The sequence below is a fragment of the Anguilla anguilla genome, chromosome 3, assembly GCF_013347855.1.
Source record: "Anguilla anguilla isolate fAngAng1 chromosome 3, fAngAng1.pri, whole genome shotgun sequence".
Taxonomy (NCBI): domain Eukaryota; kingdom Metazoa; phylum Chordata; class Actinopteri; order Anguilliformes; family Anguillidae; genus Anguilla; species Anguilla anguilla.
The window spans coordinates 23878758-23893144 of NC_049203.1; the positions used below are offsets into that span (position 1 = coordinate 23878758).

Here is a 14387-nt window from a genome sequence, read left to right on the forward strand (position 1 = left end):
TGTTTGCGGTTCAAACAATGCGTCTACATCTTTTCACGCTGTAATTACTTTGATAATGGCTCTGAATGGACGAGGGGCCCATCAGTCTATATCAAGACTTTTGAGGCTGTTGGTACCACCTAGGGGCTGGGAAACGCCCAAATCTTCTAATGCCCAATGCAGCTCATTAATTCAGCTCCTCATTAAGAATGTGTCGTGGCATCTTCTGGACTTCACACGTCTGTGGTCTCTCTCTTCCTTTCTCTCTCGCTCTCTCTCTCTGTCTCATCTCTTTTTCTTTCTTTCCTGCCTGGACACCCTGTTCCTTGCTTTCTGCCCTTGGCGAATGAAAGGTCAAAGACGCTTCGGTGATTAATGAGCATGCAGCTCTGGGATCTTTCTGTCATTTCCCTCCTCGTGTTTTCATTTTATCTGCTAATTCTTCTAAGACTACCCGGATTTTATTGTTGGATGGAAATGACATGCCGTTTGCAGGGCTGGTTTCTGTTAATATGCCCTTAAAAAAAGAAAAAGTAAACACACAAGGCACGTTTCCACTGAAATGTTTAGAGGAAGAAGGTATTTGCGTACATTTCAACTTAAATACAGCATATTTTAAGTGTGTTTTCAGCGTATTTTCAACACCGTCACATGCACTTTGTGAGAAGATTTTTTTTTTTTTGGTCTTAAGCTTGAAGAGTGGTTAAAATGTTTCCCCCCTTTTAAACAGTGAGGAAAGAACTGCTCCATTCAAACAGTTGTGTGCCTTCAAGGAATCCTTGAGTGGTAAATGCTGTCACAGCAAAGAGGGCTCTCCATCAGTCCAGACCAACTGTTTATTTGAAAGTGTAATGAAATATTTACTTTCTATTGCAATGGCGGATTAGCGGCGGTAATTGACTGTGGCAGAGCCGAATGTTTCTGTGTGTGTCTGAGAGAGAGGCCCCCTCTGCTTTGAATGGGGATCCTCGGGGCACAATAGACCCGTTAGGGAGAGTGTATTCCCGCCTGTCACTTTCTCTCCACATGTTGCTTTTTTTTTCTTCGGGAGATAAGTGCAGCCTAATGCCGAACAAATAGTGGAAATAAGAGGCCACTGAGAATCATTTGCTTCTCATTTTCCCATGGTGCGCAATGAAAGAGAGAGAGAGAGAGAGAGAGAGAGAGAGAGAGAGAGAGTGAGAGAGAGAGGGCTGAGGATGGAAGAAGAGATAGAAGGACAGAGGGAAATGGAGAGGGAGAGTATCTGTGTGTGCACGAGAGAGAGAGTGAGACTAGCAGTGCAACAATTCTTTTTTTACAACTAGCAAATCCAATTGAAAAGTCCCCGGGACTTTGGAGAGCCGGGGTTGTCACTTTGGGCAGCGGTAATGAAAAGATCTGAGCGGGGCTAAATTGGCATCAGGTGTGGGCCCCGCTCTGCCGTGATAGGCCAACACATTGTGCTGCCCAAACGCTCGGTCATCTCCAGATATAATGGGAGAAATTAATGCAAATGAGTGGACAGAATGTATTTAAATGCAGATTGAAAGGAGCTCTGCGCTCTGCCTGATAACAAGTGGCCGTAGGAGAAGGGACACATTGTACTGGCTCATCCAACCCCCTCTGTCCCCACATGGAGAGTTTTTTTTTTTTTTTTTTAATTCTCACTAGTGTCTCATAAGGGGCTTTTGTTCACAGAGAAATCTCTCTCTCTCTCTTTCTCTCTCCATCTCTCTCTCTCTCTCTCTCTCTCTCTCTCTCTCTCTAACTATTTACATTGCTCATTTATTTGGAGTGCAGATGCCTCTCCACTCTGATTGCAGCCTTTGGATGCCTGCTAAAACATCAGCTCCACGTAGGCAGGGGACTATAGAGAAACATGGAATGCAGTCATTAATGATTGGAGTTGCCAAAGTCCATTACCTCATTAGAATTAGCAGAGCAGGCACTAACATGCATGGGTATCACAAACAAGCTCCTGGTCTAATGCTGTGCCTTGGGCTGGCCAAGTTTTAAAACTCTCATTTTGAACAAGCTGTGCTGTAGTCTCAACACATAAAATGACTTTGGCATGGGCTTGATCAACATTTGTACTTTTTCAGGACGCACATTTTTGCTATTTAATGTTTGGTCATTGATAAACTCATATATCATGGTTTTTTATTAAATAATTTCATTTTAAAAATTGATTTATTGAGTAATTAATGTTTTGACACTTATTCCAATATACTAAATGTAAAAAAAAATGTATGTCTCACTTCATAATTCAAGAAAAGCGCAACATTCATCTGTTTCTAGCAAGCTGTTTATGAAGAATAATACCTGATGATTTGAATGAAATACGTTTCAGTCAGGCGTCTTCCAGGGCATTTACGATCTGTCAGTATTTTCTTCTTTTGGGCTGCCTGCTGAACATGTAGGCAGTACAATGGACACCCCTCTGTGGTCTTTATTAAGCTTCTCAGTCAAAGAGAATAGAATGACAAGAGTTTCAATTCCCTTAGAATGGAAGTCATGCTGCAAGTCTCCATCTGCTGTGCTTTTTTCATGCAGGTTGTATTAATTCTCAGGCTCTGCTACCAGGTGACAAATATTTGAAAAGCATTTTTAACATTATGTAATTATAATAAAATGAGCATTAGGCAGACTGCTCAACATTAACAAATCACACCTCAGTTTCTTAGTAACAGTTTTCCACTTTCATGGTGCCTTGTGTGTTGGCTCCTGCTAGTTTAAAGACTGGCATTTTATTCATAATTTTACAAGGTCTCTCTTCCCCCAATTTTTCTTTTAAAAAAATAAATCTTAGCACAAATGTCAAATATTCAGTTTGCATCAGCCAGAGAGGTTATATTTCTTTTAATTCCCGCAGCACATTGTTTGGCCGCTGCTGCAAAACTGAAATTTATTATAACACATCGGCTTGTAGCACATGGACTGTATAGAATTTTTGCGGGAAAAAAAGAAAGGATATTATAGATTGGAGGACTGAGAGGGAAGTGTATGTTAAAGTGAATAGGGCTTCCCAATTGGCGGAGGTCTTTTTCAATCTATTCCTTTGACTCAGTGCTACTTGCAGAATCAACCCTCAGGTTGTGATCATGCCATGTTTCTATTGTTCGTTTTCTCGTCCTAAATCCGATTGTCCATTTTATCTGTGTATAAAGTAATCATAAAGATTTATCACCTAATTTTGTATTATACCTTTTAATCAACTTCATTACAAATTTCTACGCTTGTTTTTTTTTGGAATTTTTGGTGCATAGTCCTCATTTGCCTAAACTTATACCACTCTAATGAGTGAAATACGCATCATTTATGTATTATTTTGTTAGTAAAGACCAGTGGAAAACATGGTGAATGATTACCACGGATATCGCAGATTTCACAGATGTGTAAAAGTTTAGCCAGGCTACATGTTTTGAAACCTTTTCAGATTTTGTAATTGTGCCACATAAATGACATCTGGTGTGTTTCTGGTCCAAACTGCCCAATTGTATTGAGAGAAAACACGCACACTCGCACAGCATCAAAACTTATGTCCAAATGAATTGTGACCCAATGTGTACTTGACATACTCACACTCGGCTATTTCACAGGAGAGTCGAGAAACATTGGAAAATCACTATCCAGACAACAAAAGAGTTTATGCTGGAATTGCATTGCTGAAGATCAAATCTACCATTCACCTAAATTTCTAAGTTGAAATCATTGTGTAAATATGAGAAATATTCAGACTATTTGGTCCTTCAGTGTCCGACATGTGTGTTCTTGGTGCACACTACAGGATTTTAAAAATCACCCCACACAGATTTTTTTTTTGGTGGGTTCTTTTTCCTTAGAATGCACACTAGGCAATTTGAATAAAACCCCTAAAATAAATAAAAAAATGGTTATCATTCCTGCAATATGTTAGGATGCCTAGTATGGAAAAATTTATATATGAAAGAAAATCATAGGAATAAACGTGCTCACTCAAGCGTATTAACCGATAATTGGGTGCTGAATCCCACAAACTATAAATGAAAGAGAAAAAGTGACAGCACTCTCTAGAATGTTAGAATAGAATATTCTTTTGTTTTATTGCATCCATTTATGAAGGTATGACATGCACAAACATTTTGGCCTCAGCCTTCCTCATTGTGCGAAATGTGCCATTTTAATTCGATGGAAGAAACTACATTTCTAACACAGAAAAGTTGCAAATAGTTCAAATTTTCACCGGAACAAAACCATAGGGTTTAAGTGAAGCCCATCAAAGTGAGGTACAGCTAACTGTTTTGTGTGGATATACTATGTGTGTTGCATTTAGTGGCAATTTTGCTTTGTTTTTTAGCTTAAAAATACAAGTACCAGTTAGATTGTTTCATGCATATTGACTGTATATTTTGTATTGGTATTTTCTCTACTTAGTAAGTCAGCCTGGAAAAGAGCTTCTGACAGAAATAAATTCTTATAGATTCCAATATTTTTTTATGGTAAATGTACTGTACTGCTCCTGTACTACAAAATAGCTTGGTGTTTTTGTCGAATTAATTGCTAACTGTGCCAGTGCCAGCCACGTCTGACTGCCCTGCTGGATGGCACATACTTTTCTGTAGCGTAGGGGAGTGAAGGATCTCAGCTGGTGGGATGTCCATGTGTCGCTGAGCACTAGTGACCTCCCTCCAGTCACCCACTGTTGGATGCCCACAGCCTGCCTGCACACACAGCTTAAGGTGCGTTCTCCTTAAAACCAATGTCTGTCTGAACTCGACTGGTAGACAAGGGAGTAAAAGGGACCAGCAGCTTGATTGTGCAAATCGGAAGGAAATAGGTATAATGAAAAAAACATTTGACTTTTTTCTGTCTCTAAGCAAGCATGAAAATGTACCATTCTCATTCTAGGTTATTTTTGGTATTTCAGATAATGATATACACACACACACACACACACATATATATATATATATGTATATATATATATATATATATATATGTATATCCATATGTGTGTGTTTATGTGCATGCCCACTAACCCAAATGAATCATCTTTGGCTATTTACTGCCAGGTATTGGCTCCATAGCCCCAGTGTGTCTCTTAGACTAAACCAAAATGGCCATTTTAAAATCTAATCAGACTTCAGATGCAGGGCACTGAAGGCAACATAACAGATTCTGGCTTGTCCAGAAGTTCCAGTCTGGTGATTAATGAGTGAAATAATGTACTTGGGAAATGAGCAAACACTCCCTAGCTCCTCACTTAGTGCTTGAGCGAGCCAGTGATGAGGGCAGACCAAGGTGAGATTCTAACAGGATTGCACCGGCATGAAGCATCGCTGAGCCGGGAGGATACTTTCCAAGTGGGAGTGAACAACTCAGCAGCGGAAAAAAAAAAAAAAAAAGCGGACAAAGTGGAACTTTTCCAGAGCGGCAATAATTAGATTCAGTTGAGGAACCGCAATTTTAATTTTGGTTTTATGTGAGGGGTGAAAAGATTTCATTTAAAGAGGCAGCAAGTGGGGTGGGTTTTAATAAGATGAACAAAGCGTGGAATGTGGGACCATGCGTCGGAAGGAAGGTGGTTGGACTTTCACCTGAGACGTTATTAATTATCTAACTCCAGACATTTCTCGCAAGGAGACTGAAAACAGATCATCTGACTAACAGTCTCAGTAACTAATTACTTACATGTGGTAAATATTCTTGAACAGGTTGTAAAAGACGATGCAGACTTGCTCTGCATTAAAAGTGTTTCAGTGTGTGGTATTTCTTGTCTACATTGCGATCGAGTTCACATGAAATTGTATTAGTCAGTTGATTGTACCCAGGTCAGTATTTTGCAGTTACATTTGCAAGATGAGTAACTGACTTCAAAGGACACGTCAAACACTTGTGCATACAAACACAGGTACACATGCACGCACACACACTACCACCACCACCATCGCTACCCCACAGAAGGCAGCAATAGACACTAAAGTAAAAAAGCAACAAAAAAAAAATGCATTATACTGTTGTTCAATATGGTTTAAGCATTCATGTATAATTTGAGAGCATTTGGCAATCATAATTGTCCATGGGAATGAAGAGGTATTTTACTTATTCTGTAACTGTGTGGAAGGCATATGAATTTGAAAATGTGCACTTACCATGTTGTGACAATAACTTATGTAAGAAAGGATAGCCTACATGAAATATATTTTTGCCCTTAACTTTGATTTCCATATACCTGTCTTTTTTCCTCATAAACACAGTTTGGCAAGTTAATTTATTTGATTTTCTTTTTCTCACAGAACTTGCAAAATGGTATTTGCAAAGAATAGAATTATGACTTGAATTGAAATATTAACCAGATAGAGTGCATGGAATTGTTTCCTCTTTTCTTGTGAATCAAAATGCATCTCTAATGGTTGATATTTAATGCTACAAACATTTAAACTTGTAAATTAATCTCTGTTGTACTACACTGAGTGAGTTCAAGCAAGTGTTATTAAAAATTGAAACTAAACACTCTGTCTGCTGACATTCCTGTAGGTGTTCCGCCTGGTGTTTAAAGTAGATTAAGTTGTTGAAAATCATGTCCTTTGTGTATACACTTTAGTAAGCAGCTCCAGATAAGAGTGTCTGCTAAATGTAACGTGTGATGTTGTCAGATCAATTGATCAGAATACCATTCATACTGTGGTCATTTGCGGCTGATTTTCAAGTTTCCAATCATGTCGTACAAGTAGTTTTAGGCTCAGTGTGCCATGGTCATTTGAAACAGATGCTTCCACTGTGATTAGTTTTCTGGGCATGTAAGAGAGGTATAATCCATTTCAGACATCTATGAAACATTGCCCGGGTTCAGCGCAAGAGCAGAAAGACGAAAGGCACTTCATCTGTAATACACCGTGTAGACTAATATCAGCTCCTCTTTCCCCCCGCATATTGCAGTGAGATATTGATCTGGCAAAATTGTGTCATATTGAAGCTGTCTGTTGTGATATTCATCATACTGTCAGTTCTCCTTTTGCCTACGAGTTATTAGAAGATAGAGTTGAAGGATTTAGCCCGAGGGATGTTGCAAACAATTTATCAAAATGTGAATATGTAATGTATTGTTATATAATGTAATATGGACATGGATCTTGTTAAAGCTGTATATAAAGAGTGCAATCACTAGGACCCAGCCAGTTTGGCTTTGTTATACCTAGATGAACAGTAACCTTCCATGACAGTTTTAAAGGGACTACTGTGGTCTTTTAAGCACATAAAATGAAATCCTCTGCAACTCTGTATTATGAAGTAATTTGCTTGATTCAGGGCAAACATCCTAACTGGCCAGACCAGGTTTGTCTTAACGAATAACCTTTCGCTAAGTTTAAATGCGGCAAGTCCCATTCAGAATCTCTACTGACCACAGTGAAGGCCATACCAGTCGCGAGGGAACGTGTAAAAAACTTTAGCACGCCACATTCGTACATTCCCCAGAGCGCTGTGCTTATTGTGGTCTTGTTTATGTGGCCCCTGTGCACGTAGTCAAGATATCGCTCCGGAAGAACCACAGAGATAAACGAGGAGAGATTCTGCTGAGAAATCGGTCTCTGACTCTCCCCCTCTTATAGCGTACAACGTATTGTCTGCAGGAGTGCTCTGGCTGTCACGCTTACGGCACAGTTGTTTTGGAATAAAACTATGGCGGCGACGGTGTTATTTTAAGCAGTATTTAAAGCGCAGCTGGCGAAATTTATCAGAGCCGCACTAAAGTGATCTAGAGCAGATGAGTCGAGCTGCGTAAACAATATCTAAATATGCAAACAGTTCTCTCAGCAAAGGAACTCAGGGGAATAGGCTGGATTATTTCTGACTTTGAACATGGGAAGAAAAAAAAACGGGGCATTGGCGGAACCTCTTTCCATACAGAGATCTCTGTCATATTATGTAAACATCCCTCTTCCTTTCCCACTACGAATCCCTGTGCATCTCCCTGGATTATTAACATTTCATTAATTATTAATGGTGATAAAGAAGAGCATAAAGAGGAGATAATTTTTGTTTAATGTTTTACACAGGATTCTGATTCATGGTCCAATTAATGTTAATCATTACGGATTTCCTGTTTAGCTTGTACTTAAATTGTGTTTATCTCAGAGAGGAATATATTTCCTCAGTTTTCTCCATCAGTCTTGCACCACGAGATCACAGTGATTGCATCAGTGATTGCCCTATTTAATTGGACATTAAAGGCAATCCAGTCTTCTTGATTTATTTTCTGAATTTCCCATGGTATCCCAAGTCACCAATTTGTATGAAAGGGTAATAACAAACATGTGAAACTAGTATTGGCAAGTCTGTGTTGTGTAATGCTGTTGTATTAAGATGCTATTCTGGAATTAATAGTTGGCATCCTAGTATTAACAATAACTTAAAGTGTGCAATTACCACATTATATCATAGTCATTAATTAATCATTTAATATGTTAAAGGTATTGATTTTATGTAATGTTGAATTTCTTCCAGTGCACTGGTCAGTAGTCATTTGCTTATTTCTCTTCAGTTATAGCAAAAAGCGGAATCAATATCTATCTCCTCAATGATTTTCAGCAAATTGTTTTATTTCAAGGCTACATTTTATTGTGTTGTTTACAGTGTTGTCAGTGTGAAAGAGATTAAATACTATTTGGGTTGACTAATAATTGTTGAAATATGCTTGGTTCCAGGAATTAATCAATAATTAATCATTGCAGTGGACACACCTTTGTCGGATGTGTGCGTATTGAAAATTATATTGAATGCCTTTGCAGAAACCCTGGGTTTATCAGCAATCTAGTTTTGTCCCTAATTTTGAGTGTCATATTTAAATTTATATTTTTAATTTTTTTATTTTTTCACAACATCCAGTCTGTGGTGATCTGAGCAACAAAAATAAATAAATGCATACATGATATAAGTAACCAAAAAAATCAGTAACAGCCAATAACCGCAACAAAATGAACACATAATTAAGGATACAGTTAACTGCAGTTAAATTCCACAGAAGCCTGCATCTCTGCAAAATGAAAAAAAAAAAAAATGCTGACATTAAAAGACTATAATCACCAGTGATTCTAATTGTGAGGTTATTTATTGCCCATTAATAATAATGGCTCAAGCAGTCTTGCTTTACATATTCTATTAGATGCATTCAAGATTGCCATTTCAAACGCAGGCCAAGATCATATTGTGCATTGTAGCCTGTATGAGGAATCTGTCGGCTCCACTCTGTCTGAATGCCAAGCAGACATACTCATGGAGCCAGATGCAGGTTATTTTTTTTGACAAAATATGCACTGAGGATAATGTTAAGGCAGGGCTGTGGCACTGTCTCGTATTTGTTTGCAATTAAACAGTCAAGCATGTGGGCAGGATAAATAATTGAAACTGCAGATGCACTGTGTACAGTCTTGTCAGGGATGGTTAGAAACTTAGATTAATCTGGAGGAGGACGTTGTGAGAAAAGTTTGTTTGAATGCCTGACAGTTGTGCACTTTCCCTCATTTCGAGTGTTGACAGGGTAGCAGACGGCTCCAAGGGAACTGTGCTCCTTTCATACTTGAGTAATTGATGAATTGTATGCAATATGCAAATAGGAATCCATAAATCTTATGAATGACAGCTTAATTTATGTGAGCCTTAATGAATGCAGGATTAGATTTTAATTAAATATCCTCAAAGGCACCCTGACTAGTAAGTTTCTAAAGCCTTGTTTTGATGACTTGTCTCCTATGCATTGCAGTTCATGAAAATGAGATCAGTCCAAGAAAATATCCAACAATTAGATAAGACCTGTTTTATTTTGTTAACCAAAGCATTGGCAATTATTACATTGTATAATGGTTTTATTTACTCAAAGAAAGTGTTGTGTGTGTGTTCATGCGTGTGCGTGTGTGTTTGCGAGTGTGTGCCTGTGTGAGTCAGAGCCAAAGGTCTCACTGTGTTTCATGTTTAAAAGGTCTTTCATGTTAACATTCTCACATTTCCAAGAAAAGTTGCTTACTTAATTCCTGGTTGTCCAGACAGCAATGTCAAAACAGTTCCATTATTACCGGAAAACAAATGTTAATGACATTTAAACCAAAGGGGTTCTTGCCAGAACTGTTTAATGAGGATCTTTTCAGAAATGTTTGTATGGATCATGTCATTAATTAACATGTGGCAGAGTACTATGACTTCACATTGTAAGCTGATAAGTGACCAGTCAGTGGTACTCCATTTGGAAACTGACACATGGATGCATTGTGTAGTGGCTAATCATAACACAACAATTCCTAATTAAGGGATAGAAAGTATATTATGAGACATAACATTTATTTTGGCAGCAATACGTTTAAGGCAATAGCTTGTTCTCTCCAATTTCCTGTTGCCATGCTTCAAGCATGATTTCTGGTTATTTCAGGGAAGCGTAATCATCATTTGACACGTCCACTCAAGGCCCTAACCACCAGTGACTGAGATATTGATTACAGGAATATAAATGTCAAGCGAAGAAAAGGAATATAAAAAAAGTAAAACAACTGTTAACTCAGAAGAGGATGTATTGACTAGACAGGAACCACAGAATGTTTGGGTGCTGTTTGCCGTTGTGTCTAACTTTTTAGACTCTATTGTAGGCTCAAAAAGGAGTTTGATTGGTCGGCTGTAATTGTAAAGCTGTAAGCTTTTAATTCTAATAACAATGTTAAAATGCCTTTAAAAATGTATTTTGTACTTGAGAAGTTGTAAGCAAGCTATGTTATTAGTTGGATTTCTAGCCATGTAGCAGATCTTGCAATACACCTTGCTTCTTAACTGAAGCAAGGTGTATTGCAAGATGCTGATAGTCATCACTAATATTCACATCTTGATTGTTGAAAATATAATTTGCAAATCTTTTCAATCTTTTTTTTTCTTTGCACTTGGGAGTTTTCATTATTACTTGTATATGTAAAATTGCCACTGAGCTACCTGTAGCAACCGAAACAATGGTACAATTAAAATGCATGCACCACTCCAGTGCGCTGCCTCTGACAACAGTGAATTTTTCACACTGCTTGCCATACAGGTCAATAGAAGAGCTACCACTATCTTAAAAGAGAAGCTTATCTTGCAAATACTACAACTGTGGAATCTTGACAGGGGCTTAGAAGAGCTATCTGTAATGAAATAGTAGTACAAGGAAACATGGTCAATATAACCCAAAATACTCCTGACACAGGACAAACCCAATTATTCCCTGTTCCTATGGACTCCCACTGATTTAGACTTAAAATCCTTTTAATGTATACAAAATAAAATTAAAATAAAATTGTTGCTTGGCTACATCTTAGTGTTCAGTAAGGAGCCTGCGAGATGTCAGTAAGACCTTGTTTTGACTGCTGGTTGGCACCCCAGAAAACAAGTCAATGAGGCGTGAACAGCTATCACCATAAAATAAATGAAAAACAAACAGGAAAATCCCTCAGTGAAAATGCTATTCAGTGCAACAAAAGATAATTTATTTACTCACTGCTGGAAAGAGATAAAGAGAAGGAACAGTTTGGGAATTCTGTGTGATAAGTTTAAAAAGGGAAATGGCTGATTAATATCAGTCTGATATTAAAATCAGTCTAATAATATCAGTCTGATAGCCTTTATTCCAAAATATAATGTGCTGTTCATTCTGAAATATTTTATTTAAGTGGACATTCTACTGGCTAGTATTGGTGTACTGTTATTTATTTATGTAGATTTTGTGATTTAATTATATTCTAAAACACTCAAAATCTAAATGCTTATGATTCAGTGGGAAATAAAAATAAAAACAAATTATTATTATTATTATTATTATTATTAATAATAATAATAATAATAATAATAATAATAATAATAATAATGATAATGATAAACTGATCAACAATAATGGTTATCTATTCCAATTAAGCCACCAAAATTCACTCTTTAGCCAAATTCGCACAGGACTAGTTACGTCCTGTAATGAAATTTTTGCGTATTGTGTTGGAAATTGCAGCGGAGCATTCATCCTTATCACTGAGATGTTTCACCAAACAATCGAAGACAGCCTGTATCTCAATACCGCGAAAAGGAACCGAACACTCAAATGCATCTGAATACGAGCCACTTGTACACGACACTTCTGATTGTCCGAAGCTTCTAATTCTACCACTGACTGTCCTGGACCCAACACATTTTTTTCACCCATCTTTCATGTTTGGTATATTTGCACAGATCCTGAACACTTATGACTTGTGCGAAAGCTGGAACTCACCTGAACTGATGCTGGTCGGTGAAATCAGGGAGCGATAGTGGATTATCCTATAGATGGCAGGAATATGATTTTATTTTTTATTTCCTGTTGTCCACTGACATAGTGGAAAGAAAAATCTAATTTATTTGATATTTGCCCCTCTGGTAAAAGCCCCTTGCATTTCCAGCTACTTAAGTCCCAATTGTGACAGTGTGTTTTCAACTGCAGGAGACATTGTGAATTCTCAAAGATCCAAGCTGCTGCCTGAAAATGTTTGCATGCTGATTTTTTTGGGGGGAAAAGCTAGAAACAGAAAATCAGTTTCTAGTCATTGAAGAAATGAGGATTTTTTTATTTGTTGTAATGAGGACATTATTGTTTAGAAATGTTATTTTTATTGCTGTTTAACTTTATTTAGACATTATATCTGCTTTTCAAAATTATTTGTATTTGCACTGATCACTGTACATTTTGTTTACAAAATAAAAAAGAAATAAATGGTTAAACATAAAAACACATTTTATGACTCAGGAATAAAGGAGTCTTCTGTTGTCATAATTTGTTTCCATTCAAACTTTGTTAAAAAAATATTGTGATTACATTGAAAAATGAACCCTGTATCACGTTTCGTAACTAATTGTGAGTTGAGTGTATCTTTACCTCCCTATCTGAGAGTGTGAAAGTGTGGATTGGATCATTTGACTGTAACCACTTAGCTCTCAGCTTTCATTGTATCAGATATACTGTAGGTTCCAGCTTGGTCTTATGGGTCAACATGAACCAAGTAATGGAAACAAGGTTCAGGGAAAGTTAATCACTATTTTCTTTCCACCGTGTTTGCAAAGCTATAAAAGGAGGAAGTCTACATTTGTGACATTCTTTCCTAGATTAGGACCCTGGAGCGAATGTGGTCTGTTTTGTTTCCTGAATTGAAGTTGTGAATAGAGAACTCATTATTTATCTGATCTTTTTTCAGGAAAAAAAGCCCTAATTCCTCAACAGTTATGAGAAAGGAAAACACTTAATAAGCTTAATGCTTTTTTTAACAACTTATTTTATCCCCCTGTTACTTTTGCCCTAGCTTGGAATTCCATATTGTATTTATAGCCCCATCTCATTGCTGCAGAGAGTGCATTCTAGTGTGCACATCTACTCAGCTGTATGGATTAATCAATACTTATTTACATTTTAACATTAGGTGAAACTGAGTTTGTTGTATTTCCTTTTACTATTTACTTTTGCTACATGTAGTTACCTCAATAAATTTACTTTTGATTAGTCATTGTGGGTATATTACAAGCTTGATTTAAAATAAGAAAAGGCTGAGTCCTTTGTAAAATTATACATGCAAGATTGAATTAAATGTATAAAAATATAGTAAAGACACATCAATAATCGCAGGCTCTGTAATGGATGTATATGTTGCTGCCTTTTTAAAATACAGAGGCAGCATAGAGTATCACCAATGGACTCAACATTCAGTCTTATGTTATATCTTTTATATCTCAGTCTGTAATATCCCAGTGCCAGGCTGTTTAGAAACCCAGCATCCTTTGCTTAACAGCCAGCCAGACTGTTTGGGCGTAGTCTAGCCTGGGTTCCTCTCATGACCCACAACATTAGCCTTGTCATACTTTTCCCTTGAAAACATGTCTAAGGGAGGAGCTTCCTGTAAGGCCTTTGAAAATACCTATTGATTGACTCTATACTGTAAAAATATGTATATTGGCCATCCTGTTTTTTTTTTTTGTTTTTTTTTTTTCTTCAATCCTCTTGTCTTGGCTACATGACTTAAATTCCCATATTAAATCTTGCTATTGTTATATATTCCCCAAGCATATGATATTTTTGCAATTTTATTTTCTTTTTTTCCAGTACATACAAAGCATAGCTTTTTGGTTTATATTATTTGTTAAAATAAGCCGTGTGCTATAATTATATGAAAGCAACACTGTAAATAATGTGGTAATGGTTTTTTTGTACATGTGTATTTGTATGGATTCTTTGAATGTTAATTCATGGCTGAATTATGAATTTACACATTTTATTCACCACATTTTCTTTGTGTATTTCTGCAGTATTTTTTTCCTTGGAAATTAAGGTTATTCATCACGCTTTTCTCTCGCCTTAGCGATTGAACATATGGGTTGTCTGACTTTGCTTGCAAAATAAATATGGCATTTTTTGTGCCGTACATATC

The 14387-nt window shown here is 37.1% G+C and overlaps 1 protein-coding gene across 1 annotated transcript in view; it reads left to right on the forward strand.

Annotated features, from left to right (window-relative positions):
* The window catches only part of LOC118223386 (dachshund homolog 1-like), a 102408-nt gene that overhangs the window by 38351 nt on the left and 49670 nt on the right, over nt 1–14387 (forward strand). The gene's annotated exons all lie outside the window — the stretch shown is intronic.